Here is a 23,895-nt window from a genome sequence, read left to right as displayed (position 1 = left end):
AACCACAGATAAATAAGTAGTGATGGGGAGATAACACATTTTAATATGCCCTTGCTAAGGACTGAAATCTTAGATCTAACCTCTTAGTAACTGGGGAAGGAGATGCTGGTTGTTAGAGCACTCCCTCTGAACATGTAAATGCAAGCCTCTGTTTTGGGCAAAATCAACCAAGCCCAGCTCCTTTCCCTTCATTTATTCTTTGCTAAGTGCTGCTTTGGAAGCTAGGGTCAGAAATGTTGTACAAAATCAGATCCTCTATTTCACAACAGTTAAAGATGCAGGACATCTTTAAGGTAGCAAGCTGCCTTATACAGTGGTACCTCGGGTTAAGAACTTAATTCGTTCTGGAGGTCCATTCTTAACCTGAAACTGTTCTTAACCTGAGACACCACTTTAGCTAATGGGGCCTCCCGCTGCCAAAAGATTTCTGTTCTCATCCTGAAGCAAAGTTCTTACCCCGAGGTACTATTTCTGGGTTAGCGGAGTCTGTAACCTGAAGTGTCTGTAACCTGAAGCATCTGTAACCTGAGGTACCACTGTATATACAGTATACAATGTCAGCTTTATTGGTCCTAGGGTTGCCATATTTTGAAGAGCAAAAAAGAGGACGCATTTGCCAGCTTTTAACCATGGATCTCCTACGACGACTTTCATTTCACATACCCATGGAAAAGAGGACTTGTCCTTGAAAAAGAGGACATATGGCAACCCTATAATGGCCCATCTAGCTGAGTATCAGTTACACTGACTGGCAGCAGCTCTCCAGGGTTTCAAGGCAAGGGTCTCTCCCAACCCTACCTAGCAATGCTTGGCATTGAACCTGGGACTTACATATGAAGGAGATGTTCTACCACTAAGGAATGTCCATTCTCAGAAGAGTGGCAGGTTGTAGATGGTCCCAGGTTGAATCCTGAGCATCATCAGCTCAAAGGATCTGAGGGCCAAACTAGACATGGCAAAAGAGATATACAGTGATACCTCCGGTTATGTACTTAATTTGTTCCGGAGGTCTGTTCTTAACCTGAAATTGTTCTTAACCTGAAGCACCACTTAAGCTAATGGGGCCTCCTGCTGCCGTCGCGCCGCCAGAGCACGATTTCTGTTCTCATCCTGAAGCAAAGTTCTTAACCTTAAGCACTATTTCTGGGTTAGCAGAGTCTGTAACCTGAAGCGTATGTAACCCGAGGTACCACTGTATGACTACATCTCCACTCACAAAAGTTTACAAAGAGCAGCTGTTGGTGGGATTGGTTGATCTGGATTGGGATTGTGGCACAGAGTAGGGGAATTGACCCTTTCCTCCTTGATGTTTTCCCCAATGAAAACTGCCCCCCAAAGCTGTTGTTTGCTATGATATATTTTCCCAAAGTGTGCAAATATATTTTTCCTATCTGGGCTACTGGAAGCTGTGTGGACGGGAGGAGATTTTCATTAAAATAGAACAAAAGGAATAGTTCATGCAAACACACACATCAAGGTCTCAATCCAGAATACTCAACTACAATAAATTAGTGAAAATCATTTGTTTGCCGCTTGTATGCAATAGATTTTTGCTGTTCTTCAGATTGTCAGGAGGGTACATAAGTACTCCAGCTGCAATGGAATAGTGAGAAATACTAAAATAAATACTAAAAATAAGGAAAACATAGCCCAAGTTTAAGCAGCAACTGGGCAGTTTCCAGCAAAATATGGAAATACAATAATTCATCAAATATTAAAAGCTTCCCTAAGCTTCAGATGTCTTCTAAAATTCAGATAGTTGTTTATTTATTTGACATCTGATGGGAGGGTGTTCCACAGGGCGGGCACCACTACCAAGAAGGCCCTCTGCCTGGTTCCCTGTAACTTCGCTTCTTACAGTGAGAGAACCGCCAGAAAGCAAAGATTCTGTATGTTATACAGGGCAGGAAAGGAAAAAAACATCATTTTGTCCTTTGCCATGGGCAACAATGCTTTTTGAGCTAAGCCATCACTTGGCAATAATCTGGGGCAACTTTGCCTGGATTGTGCAAAAGGTCTGTTACCATTTTTTTTTTACTTCTGGGAAAAAGACATAGTGTGAAAATGTTCTGGGAAAGGAATTATTATGTATTACTACTAATGCCGCTACACAGATTTCTATTCTGTCTTTTAGGGCGCATACCAGGGTGGGGGAACTTGCAGCCCTCCAGATGTGTTGAAGTCCCATCATCCCTGACCATTGGGCAGTGCAGGTTTGGGCTGATGGGATCTGGAGCTCAATAAACATCTGGAGAGCTACAGGTTCCCTACACCTAATATATACCCTCCAAAGGCACTTCACACTAAATTAATACAACATAAACATTCCAAAATTTGGAACAGCTGTAAAAAACACACACATTAAAATCGTAGAAGGGAGATCTGCCCTATTCAGAACCAGACTCTAAGAAGATACACTTAGGGCCCATTTTCATCACTGTCTGGTTTCACTTCCCATGACCCCGACACTATATTAATGAACCGAAAGGTCTATAATTTTCTGCCAATCATTTAACACTTCAATGTAATTTTGGAACAAACTGAATGGGAAAGTCACTGGTTTTTACACTGTTATGATGCTAGTACTTTGGGAACAGTCTTTAGATAAGACCAATTAAAGGAACCTGACCAATGGGTCATTTCCAGGAAGTTCTCAAGCAGGGCAGACAGGCAATCGCCCTCCCATGCTATCTGCCAGCCCCCCCTAGGAGCATGATGGTAACACCACGCACCCACCCAAAATATGAGCAAATATTAAATGGCAGTAAGCCTGGTGCCTGTTGCAAGCCAGTTTTCCCTTCTCTGTATACTAGTTATGCAAATGTTTCCTGAAGTGCTCTCAAGCACGGTTGATGAAATAGGGCATTTCTGCTCATTTCATTTTTATTAACCAAAAGTCAGTGCCCTTCCAACTGCCTCCCCACCCCACCCCCCACACCACAGCTCCCGAAACTGTGCTGCTTTGAATGAATTCCTTTGTAAACAGCAGCGGGACAGCTAAAGTGAAATACAAAGACGACATTACATTGTGACCCACTTCGTAACGTGACAGGGAAACAAAATCATCAGACCATTAACAGGGGACACACACCCTTCCAAACTAAGACAGGTTTTTACACCTGTAATTGTTTTGCAGAAGGGAGAACTTTCCCAGGAGCAGCTTCTCCATCACTGCAACACCACCTCTGTCCTCTCCTGAACCTGGCAAGCCAAACCGTCAACTATTTTATTCAACTTTACCTTTTCCTCCTTAAAGCAAAACACAGTAAGGCAGGTCCCCATTTTATAACACAAAGGAGAGTCTTGCTAATAATGGGTCCTGGAAAAGACTGCTGTTTTTGGAACTGGATCAGTGAAGTGGTGACAAGCTGCATCTCAGCTGCACGGGGATTTTGCAAGATGCTTGAAGAGAAAGTAGGAAGCAGTCCTGGCTTTATAAAAATGCAAACACATGCCCAGCCTAACGACAACAAGGAAAATTACCGTACTTACTGTACTTCGTTCTGCGGAGGTATTCAATACAAACATCTCCCTTCTTTGTCCAGCTGCCAAGTGTTAAAGCATAAATGAGCAGCTGTTTCCTTCAAGCTGGGGTTGTGTGTCTTAACTAGTCACATGCCCCCTCTGATAAATCTCTCTGTTGTGCCAAGAGGTCAGACTCTCTGAAGATCATTATTCCCCCCTCCCTGCCACCCCGCATTAAAAAACAACAACACCACCAAAACACAATTCTTTTCTTGACATCAGACTTTGCTAAAACATTTGAGTGGAACGTGGGCCAAGTTCCACAATTAGGATATTAAATCACCCATTAGAAAAAATAAAATAAAACTGATAACCCTCATCAGAGGGCAGGACCAGTTAGGATGGAAAGTTAAACATTCTACTGTAGTTTGACCTGTGTGTTTTGTTTTTCCATCTGGTACTAAAGCATTCTTGCATCATTGGTTGGGTGGTAGCCAAACTTCAGAAGGACTTTGCTGTGTGTTCCCCACCTTTAGGAGGGTAAGGACTTCACAACATGGCACATTAAACTTGTGCTGCCTTTTCTGGTGTGATTTGCTTCGAAGCGGACATTCCGCTCCACACTTTCCCAATGAAAGTGAGAAACAATGCCTGTTTCTCCACTGGGGAACTTATGAAATAAGAGATCCTGTGCAATCCTGTTTCCAGTTCCTTATCTAACTATCTATTTAAATTTGTTAGTCACTTTATCTTGCCCAGGACACCCCAATGCAACTTACAACCAACCAACCAACCAACCAAAACCCTCACAGAGAATTTCTTCTCCATCCCCAGCTCAAGACACAGGTACAGAAAAACCCACAGAATTTAAGGCACTACAGTCTCTGGGCTAGAGACACAAGGAAAAACACCCTCACCCAAAGAGGAAGGGAGTGGCATAATGCCTAAGCTTGTCTGACCAAGCTTAGGAAGCCTCCATGACAGCCAGGGTGGAGTGGGGAACTCTTTGTAGCCTGGGGGCCACATTCCATTTTAGGTCACCTTCCAGCGCAGCTGCATACCAATGGTGGGGATGACCAGACACACATCACTCCATCTGGGTATCATCACAGTTCAAGGATACATTCCAGCTATGCAAAAGCATGTGAGGAAGGCACAGTGAGAGGTATGACCTATGGGCATGGCCTGGGCAGAGTCCCAAGAGATGTGCAGAGAAGCCTGCATTCAGCCCCCAAAGGCCTCAGGTTCCCAACCTCTATGCTAGAAGTAAGCAAAGGGCTGTTCTGTATTTGAAGCATTCTCTCCTTGAAGGCCTGCCAGATGCAAATGCTCTGGACTGAACGATACAGAATCCTATGGGGGCAGAGCAGAGACCTCAAAACTGTTCAGCAACAGTTAACACCTGGTTAGCTGACAGAGCAAGACACACAGGTCACCTGATCACCATCTTCCCCACTGTTGTAGAAAGCAGCATTTGCAACTGGTATGCAAATCTGTGTCCTCCTTCGTCCTCTTTTTCAGGATGTATTTCCTCTTTTTGGGCAACACATAAATGACTATTTTAAGAGTAGCTAGAAGGACTCTGCCTAGGTTTTGGCTGATTCTGGTTGAGGTGGTTCCCTGGGCTGTGTAAGGCAAGCTTCAACTTTGTTCAGCAACCTTGCTTCCAACCTGTGGACTTTCAGATGTTGGTGAACTAAAGCGACATCATTCCTGACCACGGGCTGTGGCTAATGGAAGTGCAGCCACACCACAAGAGCCACAGGTTCTCCATCCTTAATGCCTCAACAACTAGGCTCTGGAGGCTTTTCTGCACAGCTGTGTCTGAAGCGTGGTTAGGTCAAATACTAAAAGGTGGCATTTATCATTTTGGTATGATAAGCTTAGCTGGTCACCAAAACACTGTCTTTCTTGGGACATGCATATTGAAAATTGTGAAATATGGCTGAACTCTAAACATGGATGCTCCTTACTCACAGTTAAGAGATGAGCTTTTAATTCATTACAGTTTAAATCATCTCGTACTTTCTACCTTTCATAATGTGTCAGTTTGTTTGAATTATTCAGTCAATTCAAGTGAAGAAGTTTCAATTGATTGATTGAACACTAAATTATATACCACTTGATAAAACTTCTAAGCTGTTTACAAGAGATAGTGAAATTATTTTAAAAACAGTTAAAAACAACTAAAACATTAAAAATCAATTAAAACTAGCAGTAAAAGATTAAAACAAAGCAACATCTAGATAGGACTGACTAAACAAAAATGTTTTCAGCAGACACTGAAAAAATACAGTGAATGCACCTGCCTAATGTCAATAGTCAGGAGTTTCAAAGTGTGGGTGCTACCAACCTAAAAAATCAATTTCTTAAAATGTGGAACATGAAGTATGTGGCCAATTCTGCAAATTGAAGCAGTTGATTGAGCACATATAGGGCAAGGCGATTCCACAAGCAAACAGGTCCATGAATCATTGGATGACCAACCTCATTATCAGACCATTTCCAGAGACTTATGGACTTCAGCTGGATCTAGACACATCCAAAAAAGTTTTGGGAAAACACATTGTAAAGCTCATAATGGGAAATTATGAAGGATCAAACACTACAGCACCATCTAGTGTCACAGTGTTATGTTGTTGTTGTTTAGTCGTTTAGTCGTGTCCAACTCTTCGTGACCCCATGGACCAGAGAATGCCAGGCACTCCTGTCTTCCACTGCCTCCCGCAGTTTGGTCAAACTCATGCTGGTAACCTCGAAAACACTATCCAACCATCTCGTCCTCTGCCGTCCCCTTCTCCTTGTGCCCTCCATCTTTCCCAACATCAGGGTCTTCTCCAGGGAGTCTTCTCTTCTCATGAGGTGGCCAAAGTACTGGAGCCTCAGCTTCACAATCTGTCCTTCCAGTGAGCACTCAGGGTTGATTTCCTTCAGTATGGAGAGGTTTGATCTTCTGTCACAGTGTTATAACACATTTTAAATGTTTTTTTTAAAAAAAAGAAGAAGAAGAAGAAGAAGAAGGGGACTGGCTCCACGGAAACTGGGTCTTTACCGCTACGGCGCAGCAGGGACCCTCAAAAATCATAGGCGGGTGAAGCCTGTGACCGTGGGACTCGGCGGGCACCTTTTGCGAGGTGAGTGGGGCTGAGAGACTTCAAAGAAGTGTGATTGGCCCAAGGTCACCCAGCAGCTGCATGTGGAGGAGCTGGGACGCGAACCCGGTTCCCCAGATTACGAGACTACCACTCTTAACCACTACACCACACTGGCTCTCAGTGTGGCTGAGTTCTCCACTATATTTCTGAATGCTGTTTGCAAGGAAAGAGTGTGCCTGTTCCATAAGAAAGGCACACATAATAAACCCATCTCCACACAGCTGTGGGCCGTTGGGTTTTTTTGAATCTACCAATAAATACTTCCTATGCTATCAGTGAAATGTGGGCTTAAAGGGCACCCCGTTTTGTTTGAGAAATGCAGCAGGAATTAGTAAAGTTTCCAACTGAGGAACTCCACAATATGGATTTAGAACAGGTAAGTGTGGTAACAGAGGCAGGTAACAAAGAGGTCACCATCGAATGTGTAACAAATTCCTTCAAACTAAATGAGATAGTTCAGACCTCAAAGCTTGCACTGCACTTTTGCTGGAAGATCAACAAGTCACTAAGAATAGCAATAAAAACAACTTTGATCCTACACTGGGTGTAAGTGTAGGAAACTAGGAATATAACTCATTTAGATAAAGGTCACTTTAGGAATAAATGAGTGAATGAACGGTCTCACTACTGGGAGAAAGGTCTAATGCAGAAAAGCTCCTGGATCAGACCCAGTACGCTCATTCATTCAGCAAATTAGACGTAACATACAATTGTGTACAACATTCCCACAATGATGACAATCAAAGCAGCCTCAGGGGTGTCAGTCTGAGCGAAGGAACAGGGTGGTAAGAGACTGCATATCATATAAGCCTTTCCTTTCTGGCTATTTTGCCTGTTTAATAACCCGTCTCATAAAAACTTGAGAAGGAAGGTTTGGGAGGAAAGATAAGAAGCACCATCTTGGACAGAGTTAAGATGTTCTAAACAGAACAAGGTGAACTACAACTGCTCTGTTTGTGTTTCAGTTAATGCCAAAACATGAAGACAATCATGCAGGCAATTAAGAAAAAACATCCATAATAGTTAAGTACTCCTTTGTTTTCATTTATGTGTGGTTCTTAATTGTATTATAATTGTTGTAAATTGTTGCTTTGATTTTTTAAAAATGAAACTGCAGTATGCAAATATTTTTTGTAAATGAATAAGAATAAGCAAACTGTACAGTGTATTCTTGGTTATTTAAGAAAGGCAGTATAGCCAAATATCTTATAAACAATTATTGTGTGTGATACACAACATTGACAGTTTAAAAGTACCCGAAAGAGACAGATGGCGTGGGAAAAGTAACTGAAGACATTTATAATCACTTTTGTATCATATCTATGTTAAAAGCTCAGGACAATAGCATGGATTTATCTCATCTTAACCCTGACCACAGTGACATGAGCTTCATGGATAAAACAGGAATCTGAACCTGAGTTTCCCACATCCAAAGCCAACACATTCCATCTATTGCACCCGACTAGAGGGGAGAATCCCATCTGCATGGCTCCAATCTGCAGCGCTGTCTGCAGTGTTATCACTGATGCCCGACTCCTTGACTCTGCTATCACAGAATTGCAACATATTATAAAAGCTCTCATACACACTGATGATTACAAATCCACACAGTAACATCAGGAACAATCTCTCTAAGCATGGGTCAAGGCTGAAGAGTCCTGGAATCTGCTATGATCATTCTTGCTAGCAGAAGGGTGATGCGGGGGGGGGGGGCATTTCCCCTTTTAACTGCCTAAGCAAATACCAAGAACTGCTCAGGGAGTTTAGCTTGCTTTGACACCAGTTGCTTCAGTCCATTCATTTATCCAAATTCAATAACTTGGCAATACACAAATGGTGCATTCAAGGGACATGTGCTTAGATTTGCCCCACCGGCAAAAATAACGATCACAGACCAATTAGCAGACTTGCCCCATGAGCCTATATATTCATATAGCACATAGAGTTATCAACATAGATCTGCCTAACACATGGAATCAAATGCCACTGTTTGACTGCACCAAGAGAAACCAAAGCTAATCATGGCCCAATTCCAGAACAGGCAGCACCAGCAGCCATGGGTGCCGCTGTGCAGTTTATTTGCCCTCTTGCCTCATCTCAAAGGCTTGCACCTAAAGCTTGATAAAGTCGATTTACACAGCATCTTCTGGGCCTCCTTGACCCACTCAAGCTGCAGAGGGCAGCACAACCTAACTTGCTGTTGGTAAAAGGCTGGAGGGAAGGTTTTCTGAGCAAAGCTAGCATGACCATGCAGGTAGAATAGGAAGGTGCTTGGGGAAGCATAACCATGTTGGTAGAACTTTATGAGTGTGCCCTAGAAGCCTCTGCAACATCATGGAAGGGTGGGGTTTGATGTTCACTCACCCCATCTCATCTGCATTGCATAACCCTTGGGGTCCCTTCCAGCTCTACAGTTCTACAATACTATTATTCTAAGATGGAAAGAAATCTCAAGTCTGCCCCAGAATGGGTGGAGGAAAGCTATTACCATTCCTCGGGACATTTCCACAATAGCCTCAAGGCACATCCACACTATACATTTAATGTGTGTTGGATGTGCTTTAAAAAGACAGTGTCCTTAGTTATGCTCTCAGGTTCTGGAAAGCAGCTGTCTTGGTGAACCCCAAAGAGCAGAAACCTTTCACGAGAATGGGACAAATAAAAACCTAATTTGTGATGTTGTCATCTCTGGCTCTAACGCTGTATTATGTTCTGCTGACCCTATTTTTTCCTGCCTATTTCTTGAAGGTATCTGTTTAGGCTAGACACCACCTGGTAAGAATTATAGATATACATTCCTTACAAGCCTAAGGCTACTCAAGCTTACATAATTAAACTATGTTCTTAAAAGGGTACTTTGCAATGAGACTTCTTTGTACAATTGCTTCATCCCTGCGATTACTGGAATACCTATTTCCTCTGGCTAACCCGACCAGCAATGAGCACTATACATTGTAGTACCTTGTGGGTCTGGGAAGGGTACTCACTGTGTTTGGAAACCTTGCTCTGGGTCTGCCCTAGAGCCAGAAAGCAGCAGAAGTCAGAAAAACCTCAAGAGCTGTTGTTATTTGTGAACAACAAATCAACAACTTGGCAGAGCAGCTGGGATTTACTACATAGGTTAGCCTTAGGCCCAGCTATAAACTATGGAGGGAACCACACCCAGAGAAAGGAGTTTCTATTACTGACCAGGCATGTCTTTTAAAGAGATACTCACTAGATACATGGGATTATATATACACTGTGCATGTTAAGCGCATTTATTTCTTAGCCTTGAAGGATAATAGGCGGAGATCAAATGTTTAGAGTTACTGCTTTTATGATGCAGTGTAAATAAGGGGGAAATGCAAGAAATGTTCTTAAAATACTCTGGTTTCTTGCAGCTTAACCTTGACTGAGTGGGCCTTGGACCTTGACAAACCTTTCCTTTCCTGAAATCTCACCTCTCCTCCCATCCAGAGATATCTGAAAACTAGCACCCCTTTAAAGTGCTTACAGCCATCTCAGTCTTTTAGCACTTTTAGCTGAAGTGGTTGGCACTAGAGAGTCTCAGGAGGTTTCTTGAGGAAAAACTGCTCCCCTTGACATTTCCCCACAAAGTCCTATATATGTGGGCTATGTTAAAGAATGCTATAAAGATGCTGGCTTGGATCCTAAGAAATTCATGGAATAAAAGTTTTCCATTTTCTCCTCTGTCTTCTCTGAAAGATAAGGGGGCTTCTTAAACCAGAGCTGGCATTTTCACCTGGCACCCTTGGGTAACTACCAGGGCCCTGAAACCTGGCAGATCCAGCTGGTGCCTGCCCCTTGGGGTGGGGTATGAGACGTGGCTCCATCAGCAGCACCAACCAGCTGGATCTGGCCACCCTTTTGATTTCCCCACAATGCCCCCTGAGCAAGCCCCTTCAGATCTAGATCTGGCTCTGCCCTGAACAATGTGCTGTGAACTGCCCTGGATGAAAATTTAGTAAATATTAATAATTGTGATTGGGCGCAGAGGACTTACAGTACTTTAAGATCCAAACCCAATGCAAAAAAGCAATTATGACCTCTCCTCAGAAGGGCACTTCCCCAGTTATTTTGGAGGTTCATCAATCGTCAAAAGGGGCTTTTTTGGGAGGTTAATGTATATTTGGGTTACTCTGAACTCATCCACCATGAGTCCTGCCACCAAAGTGCACATTGTTGTTAATCCAGAAACTGTCCTTAAGTAGCGTGCCTTTTTTGAAAACTTGGTCCTTGTGCTCTACTCTCACCCAATAGCGTTTTTGTTTGTTTACTTAAAAAAAAATTAGCTCAAAAGAAAAGCTGCTTCCAGATTGGCTGATCTGCCTCACTGGTCCATACATCATGCAATAGGGCTTTGATGGAAATAGAGTTAATGAAAGCAGCTCCAGTATCACCAGGCAGGACGTTTTAAAAATATCCAAGTGTGATTAAGATGCCAGCTATAAATAAATCAGCAGCTCTCACATTAAGTGGCTGAGCTTAAAGGCATCTGGAGGACATGATGGAAAGTAAAACTTTCTGCAGATATGGCAGCCCTGGGGCAGTAAACTCAGGCAGCATGAAACGTCTGCCACCATCATATGCAGGGTCTGGTGATAAAGTCTGAATTCAACAAAACAAAGGCTTTAACTCTAGGGAATGGCCAAGGGCTTCACATGCCTTTTCCCCATTTACCACTTTGGGGAATTTATTGTTATTTTTTATTTATTTATTTATTATTATTATTATTATTATTATTACGTTTTCTTATCTGTCCTTCACCATGAGGTTCCGGAGCAGATTACAACAGTGTGAAGATGCAATGTTAAAGGATAATGTGAGACCTAAAAATAAATCTTATACTCATCAAGAAGTATAAGCTAAGACCCAGAGATTTCCTTTGCTCTATTGCTCTTCCACATACCCACATTTAAGTGAATGCTGAAAGTCTTGAAATCTCCAGCAGGACTGTGTTCTTTCAGAGAGCTTTCATTCTTGGAAGTCCATGCTTGAAGTCTGCTGCAGTCACCAATATGTCTAACTGGTCAGGTCACAGACTAGGGACAGTGCCAGATTTATGTATAAGCTAAACAGGCTATAGTTTGGGCCCCACTCTCTTGGGGGCCCCAAAAAAAAATTAAAGGAAAAGAACAACTGGATGTACATTTCCAAAATATAAGATAAAAAAACAAATAAAATAAAACCTACATACAGCAACACGGTTTAGGTCCATAAATTAGTATATAGCATATATTGAACACAAAAACAGCAATTTGTTGTTGACAAAGGACAGCTGGACATATAAAGCGCCCCATTACCTTCAGTAGTTTAGGGCCTCATCAAACCTAAATCTGGCCCTGACTAGGCGTGCAGAAAAGGATCAGGCTGGTGGGCCAAACTGTATAGGCCTAGATCCAGCACTTAAGTTAGGACTGATGTTCGCAATGGGGTTGCCACGAGAAAGCTTCCTGAGACAACTAAAGTCCATTATTATTAATATTTATTGCCATCACCACTATCACCTGATGCAAAAAGGGCCTTTGAATATATTTACGTACTATTATGAAATGCAACAGATACAATCCAAGGTTTTTAAAAAATACAGCAGAGGCTCTGAATAGCAATTTATTTCATGTGAATCGACTCCCACTCTAGAGTGTCCTTTAGGTGGACTTCAGGCTACATACATACAATTATTCCTCAGGAGCCTTTCTTTCTCTGGTTATTGTGCTATGTACACACTAACTACAATAAACATTTTCAACACTGATTTTGCAGTGCAATGTTGAATATAAAGGTAAAGGGACCCCTGACCGTTATGTCCAGTCGTGGACGACTCTGGGGTTGCGGAGCTCATCTCGCTTTACTGGCCGAGGGAGGCAGCATACAGCTTCTGGGTCATGTGGCCAGCATGACTAAGCTGCTTCTGGCGAACCAGAGGAGCGCACGGAAACGCCATTTACCTTCCTGCTGGAGCAGTACCTATTTATCTACTTGCACTTTGTGCTTTCGAACTGCTAGGTTGGCAGCAACAGGGACTGAACAACGGGAGCTCATCCCGTCGCGGGGATTCAAACTGCCGACCTTCTGATCAGCAAGCCCTAGGCTCTGTGGTTTAACCCACAGCACCACCCGCGTCCCTTAATGTTGAATATATCCAAGTATTAAGCCTTGTTATGAAAGACAAACTTTGAAAGAGAGGCATTTAAAAAAACAAAACAAAAAAATGAGCGTTAAAAGAGACCCTCCCATGTGGCTTCTCCTCCTGTCCCTAGACTTTTATGGTGATGAGGATTGGATGATATGGAGTGCTCACGGATGCTCCTGCATGCAATCACTGCCCCACTATGGCCTTTCCACAAGCACCCATGTCACAGCCTTATTGCACGAGACAGCCCAGCATTACAAAGTAACACGTAAACACATACATACACCACCACAGCACCTGCAGTATTGTGACAGGCAAGCACCCAGCTGATTCAATCCACAACTGGAGGGATTTTCTAACCACACCATGCAGTGTAAGTCCTTGGCGTTTAAGTGGGAAAAAAGGTTTAATATATTACTAGTCTGCTCAACCAACATGGAAAAAGAGCTCATGTCATTTCCTAAGTCAGGTGGGTCCCACAGTTCATCAAGTGTAGCATGATTAAAATTCCACATAAACAATGTCAGACCGTTAGAAGAAAGGGCCTTTTATTCCCGCCTTGCTCCCATTCCCAGTCCAATTCATAATCTATTGTCATGAGACATTTATGTATGGATACAGCCAAGAAATCTTTTCCACCACTCTTAAAGATAAACATGTTTATTTCCTTTCACATTAAGCCCTTTTGCTGTTTCTGAACTTGTTAATCTATGTATTACTGTTGCCAGCTACAGCATAAAAGGACCTTTTTCATCCTGAGAGACCAGGGCAGGGGTAGTTAGTGCTGTCTCAAAAATGATATTGTAGCACTGAAAAAGGTGCAGAAAAGGGTATCTAAAATAGCCAAAAGGCAGGAGCAAATCCCCTACAAGGACCTGCTACAATAAAAAAGACAAGATAGAGGCTTCTAAAAGAACACATGGGTATAGAAAGTAGATCAGGATCTTTCCCCTCCCTCTCAGGTTGATAAAACGAAACCGATTTGACAGAATATTCAGGATGAATGAATGAAATGACTTTTTCACACAGGGAGTAATTAATATGTGGAACAAGCCATGGTGATGACCACTAGCTTAGCTGAGTTTAAAGGGCATTAGGCAAATTTATGGAGGTGTCTATCAAAGGTGGCTACTATCCTCCAGGCTCAGATGCTGTTTGCTGTATGCTGTTTCTGTTACCAATGCCATAATTAACACTTAGTGGCTTAGGGCACTATATGTGCTATACACATAAATTAGTAAGACATTTAGGAATAGTACATTGACTCTAAAAATGCCCTATGATTACAGGGCTTGAATAAATGTTAGCGTATTTATATTAGCAGGAAAATGAACAAGTACTTTCCTACGGTGACTTTCGTATCAGTGCATAGCCATCCTGAGAGCACTTGTGCAAGTTTTCAAAGGAAAAACAGGATTCAACGGTAATAAATAAGTGAAGTTACCTAAAACCAAGTCAGGTTAAAAACAATATCCTCATCATTTCATTACAAGACTTCCAAACTAAAATTAGCACATATTTCAACCTGAGGCCTAAGTCATCCTGAAGGGGCCAGAGGCCAGGCAGCCTGAGGCCTTATTGTACTCACGGCTCAGAACCTCACAGGACCAGCCCACGTGAAAGCATCCCCATCCTATACCTTGGCCTCAGCTTTCCACTGACAGAGGTCAGGACAGAAGGCTAATTCCCAAAGTGTTGCCTTGACAACAGCAGACTCCAAGCAGGCCAATATCCCACTAGGGCAGGTCAGAGTAGCACCCATATTTTCCGTTCTTTATCTGCCATCAGGCATATATTGCAACAGGCAACTAATGTCTAACAGTATAACAGTAAGTCCAAAACTCACCAAAGTGTGTGTGTGTGTGTGTGTGTGTGTGTGTGTGTGTGTGTGTGTAAAAAGAAACCATCTGCTACTTTAGCAAAACCCTATTAGTCACATGATTCAGTAAAAAATGGCAAATAGTCATAACGTTTGCCATAGCATGGGGATGGCACTGAATCTTTTTATTGTTCAACTCCCTATGTAATCCCTTCTTTAAAGTCATGAGACTACCTCCTAGTCAGGCACAAGACGAGATACGCATATGGAATGAAGAAACCAAACAGTTCTACTTTGCTGTCAGCTGCAACTCACAGGCTGGGATCCAAAGAGCTGTCTGAGATGCAGCCAAGAGCTGGAGCCTCACTAGTGAGTTTCTTCCTTTTCTCCTTTTTTCTAAAAAAACCCCACCTCATTCACTTTGAATGACAGAACCGCTACCATATCTTAAGGGCTTTTAAGCACCTCTCGGTTTCAAAACCTTGCCGTGCAACTCAGGGAGCTGCTGTTTAAGAATTACTAACCCAAACAAATGCCTTGACATATGGAACTGATGTGGTTCTTTCGGTCCTGGCCAATATGTGTGCATGCTGGTTTCCATTAAAAAGCCTCATTTTTTCTTCTTCGGAAACCTGCCTGAGAGAATGGCATGTGAGGCTGCAATTGGCCTGATCTTCCTTTAGCTATGAAACATTGCCTGACAATGTATTGAGGTAGCTCTGGCACTGGTTATAATCCATGTTGGATAAATGAGGCATCCATGTTCAGAATAGTCTGCTTCTGAACTCCAGATGCTGAGAACAAACAACAGGGGAAGGGTTTCACTTTCATGCCTTGTCAGTGAGCTTTCCAAAAGCTCCCAGCTATTATTATATCACTTACAATCAGTGGCTCTGTCACTGGCTCTGGCTCCACCTACGGCAGGCTTCCCTGCCTATGCCCTACCACCAGTTCTTACAATATACCAGATGACCTCATCTCCCATTCATACACACTCATTTTTGCTACTAGACACCGCAGCAGCCATCATGTGATCCTACAAAACCTGAGGTGAAAAAAACACACCTTTAAATTATGACATTAGAGCCGGGTAGCAGAGCTCCAGTTTGTTTGTGTCTCTCTCTATTTAATGAGTACCCAGTAATATGAAATAATTTTCCTACCTTCAACGTCAAGAGATGGTTTCTCAGAGGGAAAAGCAAACCTCCACCCAAAAGTGCATAATGATTAAACAGAGAATACGAAGCCTAACAAGAAGAATAAGAATGAAAACAGATGAGCTATCTTGTTAAAGGGCTGCCTGGTAAGGACCATTTTGCATGCCAGAGATGGGTCACCACATTTTATGTAGCACCAGACACCTCCTAAAGTTGCTCATTTCTTCTGTCCATTCCTTCCTGTTTACTTCCTCCTTGTTTTTCCTGGCTTTTAAAAATGCTCCCTTTCCTCTCTAGCTTCAGAACTACTGAAAGGGGTAGTGACTTATTTGAGATAGCTTTTTTCTAGTTGTATGGCTTGGGGAAATAGAAGTTATGTCCCTGCTCTCTGAGAACTAATTGGTGGACTCCTGTTCTGTGTGTGTAGCGGAGGGGTGGCCTGGGGGCTGAATGTGGCTTTCCAGGTCTCTCTATCAGGTCCTCAGAAATCTCTCCTCACCACAAACCCTCTTCCCAGGCTGCATCCCTCACTGGCTCTGCTCCATACCCCAAATATTTTGTCTTTGAACCCTGATAATGCCTCTTCTTGCTTGCTTGGATGGAGGATAGAGATGAGCAAATGAGTGTGAGTAAAACTAAACCACTGTACACAGGTAAAATTTACATTTGTTCCACTCACATTTGCCTCTTACCTCACCAACCACCATACAGTAGCCCTCAGAAAGTTGCCCAGATAGGAATCCAGCCTTCAGGATGAATAAAGGGTTCCTTTCCCTGCACAGTCTATAGCACACTAATGTCAGAAAGTATTTGCTCCTGAGTAGGTCTGCATAAAATCAGGGACTTTATTCTGAGGTAACAATTGTGAAAAAAGAAGCACTCCTAGATTTAACTCCTAGAAATCTCAGGAGGGAACTGTAAAATGAAGAAATCTAGAGCATTTGGGGTGAGGGGTAGACAGTGAACCACTGATGACCTCAAAAAATCATCACCAAGAAGTAAAATAGGGACAAATCATTGACTTACCAGGATCATGCACCACAAATTATGGTAAAAGAGAGATGGAGTAGATATGATGTTGTTTTAGAGGCATCAGTGCCTTTCAGAGAAGACAGTAGATGCTTTCCTTATTGCAGATGACATGTGATTCTTTCACAGGAGCAGCTATTGGCTGACCAATGTTATCCATTGATTTATGGTTATAAACAATTAAATGCGCCCTCTCACTCTAAAATTAATTGACCTGTGTTGATAATATTTCTGTAGCTATTGTGAGATACACAACAATGGTCTTACAACACACCTAATTTTCTAATGATGTTTAGGCTTGACTGTAACCAAGAGCAATTACCCTTCTACAATCTCTCTTCCCCTATAAAAAAGGTATACTGAAATCTAAAACAGTGACCTTATTTAGTAATTAGTTATCCAGACCTTAGAGTTACTTGCATCTCTCTGTTAAGCCAACAAACTCACTCTGAAATGCAGATGCGGACACTTACCTCTGTGTGCGTGTAATTGATGTGGAGATCTTTCGTGTCTGTCCAGTTTCTCCTCCTTTCTGCTCTCTATAACGTTGAACAGCTAAGGGGTTGGTTTCTTCTTCATTCCATCACCCTTCTCATTCAAGGCCCTCTTTTGAATATTTCTGAAGGACAAACAAAGGAATTGTGCTCAGATCACATTCTCTGCAACAATGGCAAAGCTTGCAAGTTTGGAGGCTCAATGCCTTCCAAATTGTTTGGCGAAATGGCAGCCACACTTCCTCCTATTCTTTCCTGACTTGGTTTTCCTGCCTCCAAAGAGCTTTTTCCTCTTCTTGTACTATTAATAGGGCTTCCCTAGCACAACCTATAGCAGCAGCAAAGGCAGGCAGGAAATGCAGGACAAGCTGAGGAGAGACCTCCCCCAGGCTTGCCATAACATGACATGAAAGTTCCAAACAACTCATATTACACGCTTGTATTTTACACAACCAAAACAACATTCAATGGCTTCCCATTTTCATCCAAGTTATTTATATGCTGCTTTTCCAAGATACGCTCAAAGTGGGTGCCAACAAGTGCAAGAAATAACTACAGTATAACAGCTTTAATTAAAATAAACCGATCAGTATATTCAATGTAGTATTTAAAATCCACACTAGCAAGCTAACAAAAACAACATTTAGGACTGCCCTACAGGTATGAAAAACATTGTAGGCACATGCAACAGCAGCCTTTTGTCACCAGAGTCAGTTAGGGGTCTGTCGACTGAGGACAGGCCAGGTGGAAATGGACCAGGAAGCCAGCCAAGGCCAGCACTTGCAGGACTCACAACTAGATGGTCTCTAGGTCACCTAGACAACCGTTAACACCAACATAACCAGTCATGCTGCAGGGCTTACAGCCTTGCTCAGCAATGCCCAATTTGTCCGATTCTTCTAGCCACAGAATCCGATATCCGATTCTGCACATGCAGAGATAGCAACTTTATATGGCACAGTGCCATTTCCCAAAAGCACTTGCAAGCACAGATCAGAGATGTGAATATGCAGCTCCCCCTTTTTGTGTTTCCATTTTAACATCTAAAGGGGAAGGGAGAATGGGGGTCAGGCCCACTGCTTAGGCAGCTAAAACATATACATTTCCCCCACTGATTAATTCTGATTTAGACATTTCAGCAGACTGCACAGTGCGAAACCATTGGTCCAAAGCCTTAAAAACCAATGTGGATGAAACCCAAAAGGTTGTATACACAATGTGTGAGAGGTCCATTGCAATTAAGAACTAAAGAAGAGCCCTACTAGACCAAGTCAAAGGCCCATCTAGTCTAACATCCTGCTGTAACAACCAGAGGCCTACAGAAAGCCCACAAGCAGGAACAGAGTGCAATACAGTGGTGCCTCGCAAGACGAAATTAATTCATTCCGCAAGTCTTTTCGTCTTGCGAGTTTTTCCTCTTGCGAAGCACGGTTTCCCATAGGAATGCATTAAAAATCAATTAATGCGTTCCTATGGAAACCGCCTTCAGACCAGGTCCGGGGACAGTCTGTCCCCCGACCTCTTCTGAAGGCGGGCGGGGGGCAAAAGTCTTTGCTTCCCCCCGCCTGCCTTCAAAAGCCGTCCGGAGGCTTTTAAATCGCCCCGGGACAGTCCCGGGGCGATTTAAAAGCCCCCGGGAAGGCAGGCAGGTGGGGACAAAGACTTTGTCCCCCCCGCCTGCCTTCAAAAGCCATCCGGGATAGCGGAAAGCGCTTCCCTGCTATCCCAGACTGCTTTTAAAATGCTGGCGGTGGGGAGCAAAGCCTTTCGGCCCCCGCCGGCCTTCCTGGACCTCTTCTGAAGGCCGGAGGGGGGGGGGAAAGCTTTGCTCCCCACCGCTAGCATTTAAAAGAGGTCCCCGGAGATTTCCCTATGGGCTTTCTTCTTGCGAAGCAAGCCCATAGGGAAATTCGTTTTGCGAAGCGCCTCCAAAACGGAAAACCCTTTCGTCTATCGGGTTTTTCGTTTTGCGAGGCGTTCGTCTTGCGGGGCACCACTGTAGTGCTCTCCCCACTTGGAAGTTCCAGTGACTAGTATTCAAAGACGAATTGCCTACGCTCCAACGTTGAAGGAGTGCATAGGCATCATGGTTAATGGTCACTGATAGCCTTATTCAATCAATGGCTACCCAAAACCTGGCAAGAGGAAGACCAATAATTGGATTGTATTAGCTGGGAGCTACTCACCTGGATGCACCTTCACGTTTCAGCCTCTGATCTGCAGGATTGTATTCTCTCCTCCTTCTCTTGTCCAAACCTCTTCTCACCAGCACCCCTGCAAGTAAGTTTCTGAGGACATATGGCTGGCTTATAAAAGCCACAGCTGCTGATTCCTCCCCTCCCTATGCAACTCTTAAAGGTACAGGATCCATGGGCATAGCCAAGGGGAGGCAGGGAGGGAGAGCTGTTACTCCCCAATCAATAAAACTCAACAAAAATACATCACAAACTGAGGTTCTCCCCCACCTTAACAAAAGGCCTGCCCCCACTAACAAAAATTCTGGCTACGCCCATGGCAGGATCCCTGTCTGCTTTTCCACCTGGCCTCCCTAGGTTTATCTCAGAGTGACTCCACTCCTGATAAGATAACCAGGAAAACTGGGTGGGTGGGTTATAGATAAGGGATTTCTCCCTGGCCTGAAGAATAAGAAAGGGGATGCGGTAAAAGAAGAAACAAACAAACAAACAAACAAACAAACAAACAAACAAACAAACAAAAAACCTTGAGAAAAATTGGAGGAAAAAACAGAAATAAAAGCTAACAATTGGACAATATACTTACAGCATTTAGGTCTAACCAAATGGCCACAAACAATGAAGCAAAATTCTTAACCCAGCAGATGTTAAGTATTAAAACATAAATTAAAATGGCATGGAGGGGAGAAAGAAAGGCAAGTTAAAAAGCCAATGGTTATAGATTATGATAGCCTTAAAATAGGATGTGGGGGATGTTATGCAAACTTAATCAGGATAGATGCAAAAAGATCTTAAGTTGCATCAAAGGCTATACAGTATATACAGGAACAAAGCAGCCAATTTGCTCTTCCTTAAAATGGTAAAAGCCAGTAATTATTTGAGTCCGTCTCTAGCACTGATCTCAGTGCAAAGGTTTATTGCAAAGCAGAAAGAAGTAAAGAAAAATAGGATAGACGTTAAGTTTTGCAATGCCTATGATGCCCATTATGAGCAGCTACTCATAATATTTGCATATGCTCATTTATTTGTTAGGATGTGTATTTAGAAATAGTAATTATAATTAACAAGAAATACCTCTTGTTACAGTGGGAATGAGTGTGACTACTCATGATTTGTGTGTCTGCTCTCCATGGCATGACCATTGATATGCAACGTCAAGGCCCCCTTTCTCCCTTATTATGGCTCTTTATCTTTAATCTGTTATTGGATTGGGCCACCCTTCAAACAGATGGCTGTCCTCTGTGAAATGAGACACATGGCCAATCTACACCATAGCCCATTTTTTGTGTAGTGAGATAGCAGTTGCTCCTTCTTCCTTCTAATAAAGGCTGGATATATATTACGTCAATACAATGGTATCTCTGGTTAATTCGTTCCGGAGGGCCGTTCTTAACCTGAAACTATTCTTAACCTGAGGTACCACTTTAGCTAATGGGGCCTCCCGCTGCCGCCACACCACCAGCATGCGATTTCTGTTCTCATCCTGAGGTAAAGTTCTTTACCCGAGGTACTATTTCTGGGTTAGTGGAGTCTGTAACCTGAAGCGTCTGTAACCCAAGGTACCACTGTAGTGTGAATAGTAATCAGATTTGGGATTTTAAAAAAATCAAATGCCAGGTGCAGAGGAGTTGTCATTGGCTGCACTCTTTTCAAGGAGGTTTAAGAATTCCCTCCCCAGCTGCAATTTTGGTAAAAATACCCACCTCACAACATGGCAATTAGCACTGGTTGGGGTGTGTGTGAGTGAAATCCTTTTGGTACCAATGAGAGGTTTCCCCCCTAAGGCTGATGGTTGCATGGAGAGTTGCAATATTTTATTTCCTTTATTGACAGCAAAGATACTAAAACACAAGAGCCAGATTGCTATACTTTTTTTGGGGGGGACGACGACTAATATTTCTGATTACATTGTACACAGATCAAATGCAGAATAGTCTACAATTCTTTAAAGAAGAAGCAAAACTTTTAGCTTTTACTTAACACAGCTTCTATTCTCCACCTAGCTATCTGCTTACCTGTTTCCTGTTACCTGCAGATGGTGTAACTGCCTTTTGATATTTAATTTTCTTCTGTTGTTAAGTGTCCTTTGAGCTAATAAAAATAAATCTAACGTGAAAACTTTATATAAGTGAATCTGCCGTGCTCTGAGGGGGCATTTACTTGTCCAATCTGAGGAGAGTCCCATAAGAAATCTGGGCCTGGAGTGAGAGAGTGTCAGAAGAGGGGAAATCATTGACACAACTTCCATTCTGGTTTAGACTCATGTGTCTTTCAGAGCACCTACACCCTCCCTTGTCCTTTAGTCAAACATATCTAACAAATGCTAAGGGATGCAGGGGGGTGGGGAAGAGACTTTGCACAGGATATCAGCCAGTGATGCTGCCTGATGTCATCAGGAGGAAATCCTCTCAAACTTATGTGGCTATTTTAAAAACATTCCTGTCTGCAGCAAAACAAGCAATAGAACCCATTTACTCTCAGTGCTTTCCCCCAGTGACTTAGGAGTTCTTCATCAAAAACGTGTTGGAAACGTGGCTGGGCTCTTGCACAGAGCCACACTTGATAATAGCATTTATATGGCTTATGGTTTGAGCCTAACCATGTCTACTCAGAAGTAAGCTGTACTGAATTTAGTGAGGCTTCCTCCCCTGGTAAGTGGGGTTAGACCTGCAGCCTTACATGGACATAAGGGTCACAGCAGTGGCAGGCTTTGGGCTCTCAAATTTCAGTGGAACGCTGTGCAATGCTACAATTCGGCACCCCGTTTCTTGCTATTTGTTCCACAACATTGTTGTGGCAACCCCTGCAGTGTGGTGCCCTCTGGTCACAGTCAGCCAAGACCTGTAGTCACACATTAGCATTACTTGGATGTAGGGCACATATTATTATTATTATTATTATTATTATTATTATTATTATTATTAAATAATAATAATAATAATAATAATAATAATAATAATAATAATAATAATAATAATAATACCCATCTGACTGGTTGCCCCAGCCACCCTGGGCAGCTTCCAACAGAATATAAAAGAACAGAGCAAAATATCAGACATTGAAAGCTTCCTGATACAGGGCTGCCTTCAGATGTCTATGGCAGGTCATATAATTGTTTATCTCTGATATTTGATGGAAAGGCATTCCACAGGGCAGGTGCCACTACTAAGAAGGTCCTCTGCCTGCAACCTCACTTCTCACCAGAAGACCTTTGGAGCTGGACCTCAATGTCCAGGCTGAACAATGAGGATGGAGATGCTCCTTAAGGTGCCCCTGTATTCTTGACCTCACCCTTCAACACCATGGCCCTGGGCTAGCCCGGCCTCTGATAAGGACACCTGAAAAGGACACCACCCTACAGGTGTGGTGTGAAATATCTCCCCATGATCGGGGTGCACACAACTAGGTGTCCTGATGTCGTGCAGCCCCTATATGCAAACAGCTGCTCCCGTGTAGAGGTTCCTTATCAGATGTGTCTATGCTCAGTGCTTGCCTGGAGACATGATGCCAGCCCCTACTCTGCTTCATGTGCTCCTGCCCCTGCTCTGTTTGAGCATGAATTGCAGAGGTTTCTTTCACATGGTCTACTGAACACAGATACAAGATGCCTGTACATATGTACAAGTGTTTATGTACACTTGTACAGCTCAGCGGTTGTATGCACAGATACAAAAACTGAACACTTGTTCAACAGTACATGTGAATAACAGTGTACAGCACAGCTATTTGTGCACGAAGATACACAGATCATACACTCATTGAATGGAATGTGTAAATGTCCCTCAGTAGTGTGGAAGTTGGGCTGTTGTTCCCACCCCCACCCCCCACCTTTCATCCATAGTGACTGGCCCACATATGAGTCATCTCTGGGTGATGGCATGAGCAAGGGCTGTGATGACAGCTTTTGGTGAGTCAGACATGAGCTAGGGATCATAGGTTAAGAACCTGATCAAACTGCAGAAAGAACAAGTGTGATGAAGACCTACCTGCTGAATAGATCAACAATTATTTTTAAAAAATATATTTTTATTACATATTTCTTAGTTTTCAAAAATACATGCATTGTCTCTTTTTTTCCAAGTTGTGTTCTCACTCTCTGTCTTTTCTTCTCTTTCTCCTTTTCCTTATCCTTCTTCACCCCAGTCTCTTCTCCCTGGCTTCTGTCCAGAGTCATAGCAGCCTAGCTCAGATTGGGGCAGGCATCATTGCTCAGTATAGCCCAAGAGAATTACACTATTTTCTTCTGCATGATGGAGCAACAAAAGCTGAACAGGCTGCTGAACAGACTTTTGGGCTGGGATATAGTTTAGGGCAGAGGTCAGCAAACTGGTCCACCGTCCCTCAGACCATGTGGTGGGCCAGACTATTTTTTTGGGGGGGGGAATGAATAAATTCATACGCCCCACAAATAATCCAGAGATGCATTTTAAATAAAAGCCCACACT

General features: G+C 43.0%; 1 protein-coding gene across 9 annotated transcripts in view; it reads right to left on the bottom strand.

The window, feature by feature from the left end:
* RASGRP3 (RAS guanyl releasing protein 3) overlaps positions 1 to 19,532 on the bottom strand; it is a 44,845-nt gene extending 25,313 nt beyond the window's left edge. For 2 of the 9 annotated variants that reach the window (XM_083732382.1, XM_083732391.1), the window contains exon 1: positions 3,493 to 3,632. The gene's annotated coding sequence lies outside the window, so the exon portion shown is untranslated. Of the gene's footprint in view, positions 1 to 3,240; positions 3,410 to 3,492; positions 3,633 to 9,607; positions 9,723 to 13,040; positions 13,059 to 14,395; positions 14,555 to 15,738; positions 15,823 to 17,234; positions 17,510 to 19,441 lie in introns of those variants that run through there. The other 7 variants (XM_083732386.1, XM_083732385.1, XM_083732387.1 and 4 more) reach the window with 7 other exon arrangements.
* Between the last annotated feature and the right edge of the window lie 4,363 nt (positions 19,533 to 23,895).

Source organism: Podarcis gaigeae, assembly GCF_964106915.1.
Source record: "Podarcis gaigeae genome assembly, chromosome: 3".
NCBI lineage: Eukaryota > Metazoa > Chordata > Lepidosauria > Squamata > Lacertidae > Podarcis > Podarcis gaigeae.
Note: the sequence above shows the minus strand (reverse complement) of the source record. Positions and strands in the feature narration are given on the sequence as shown.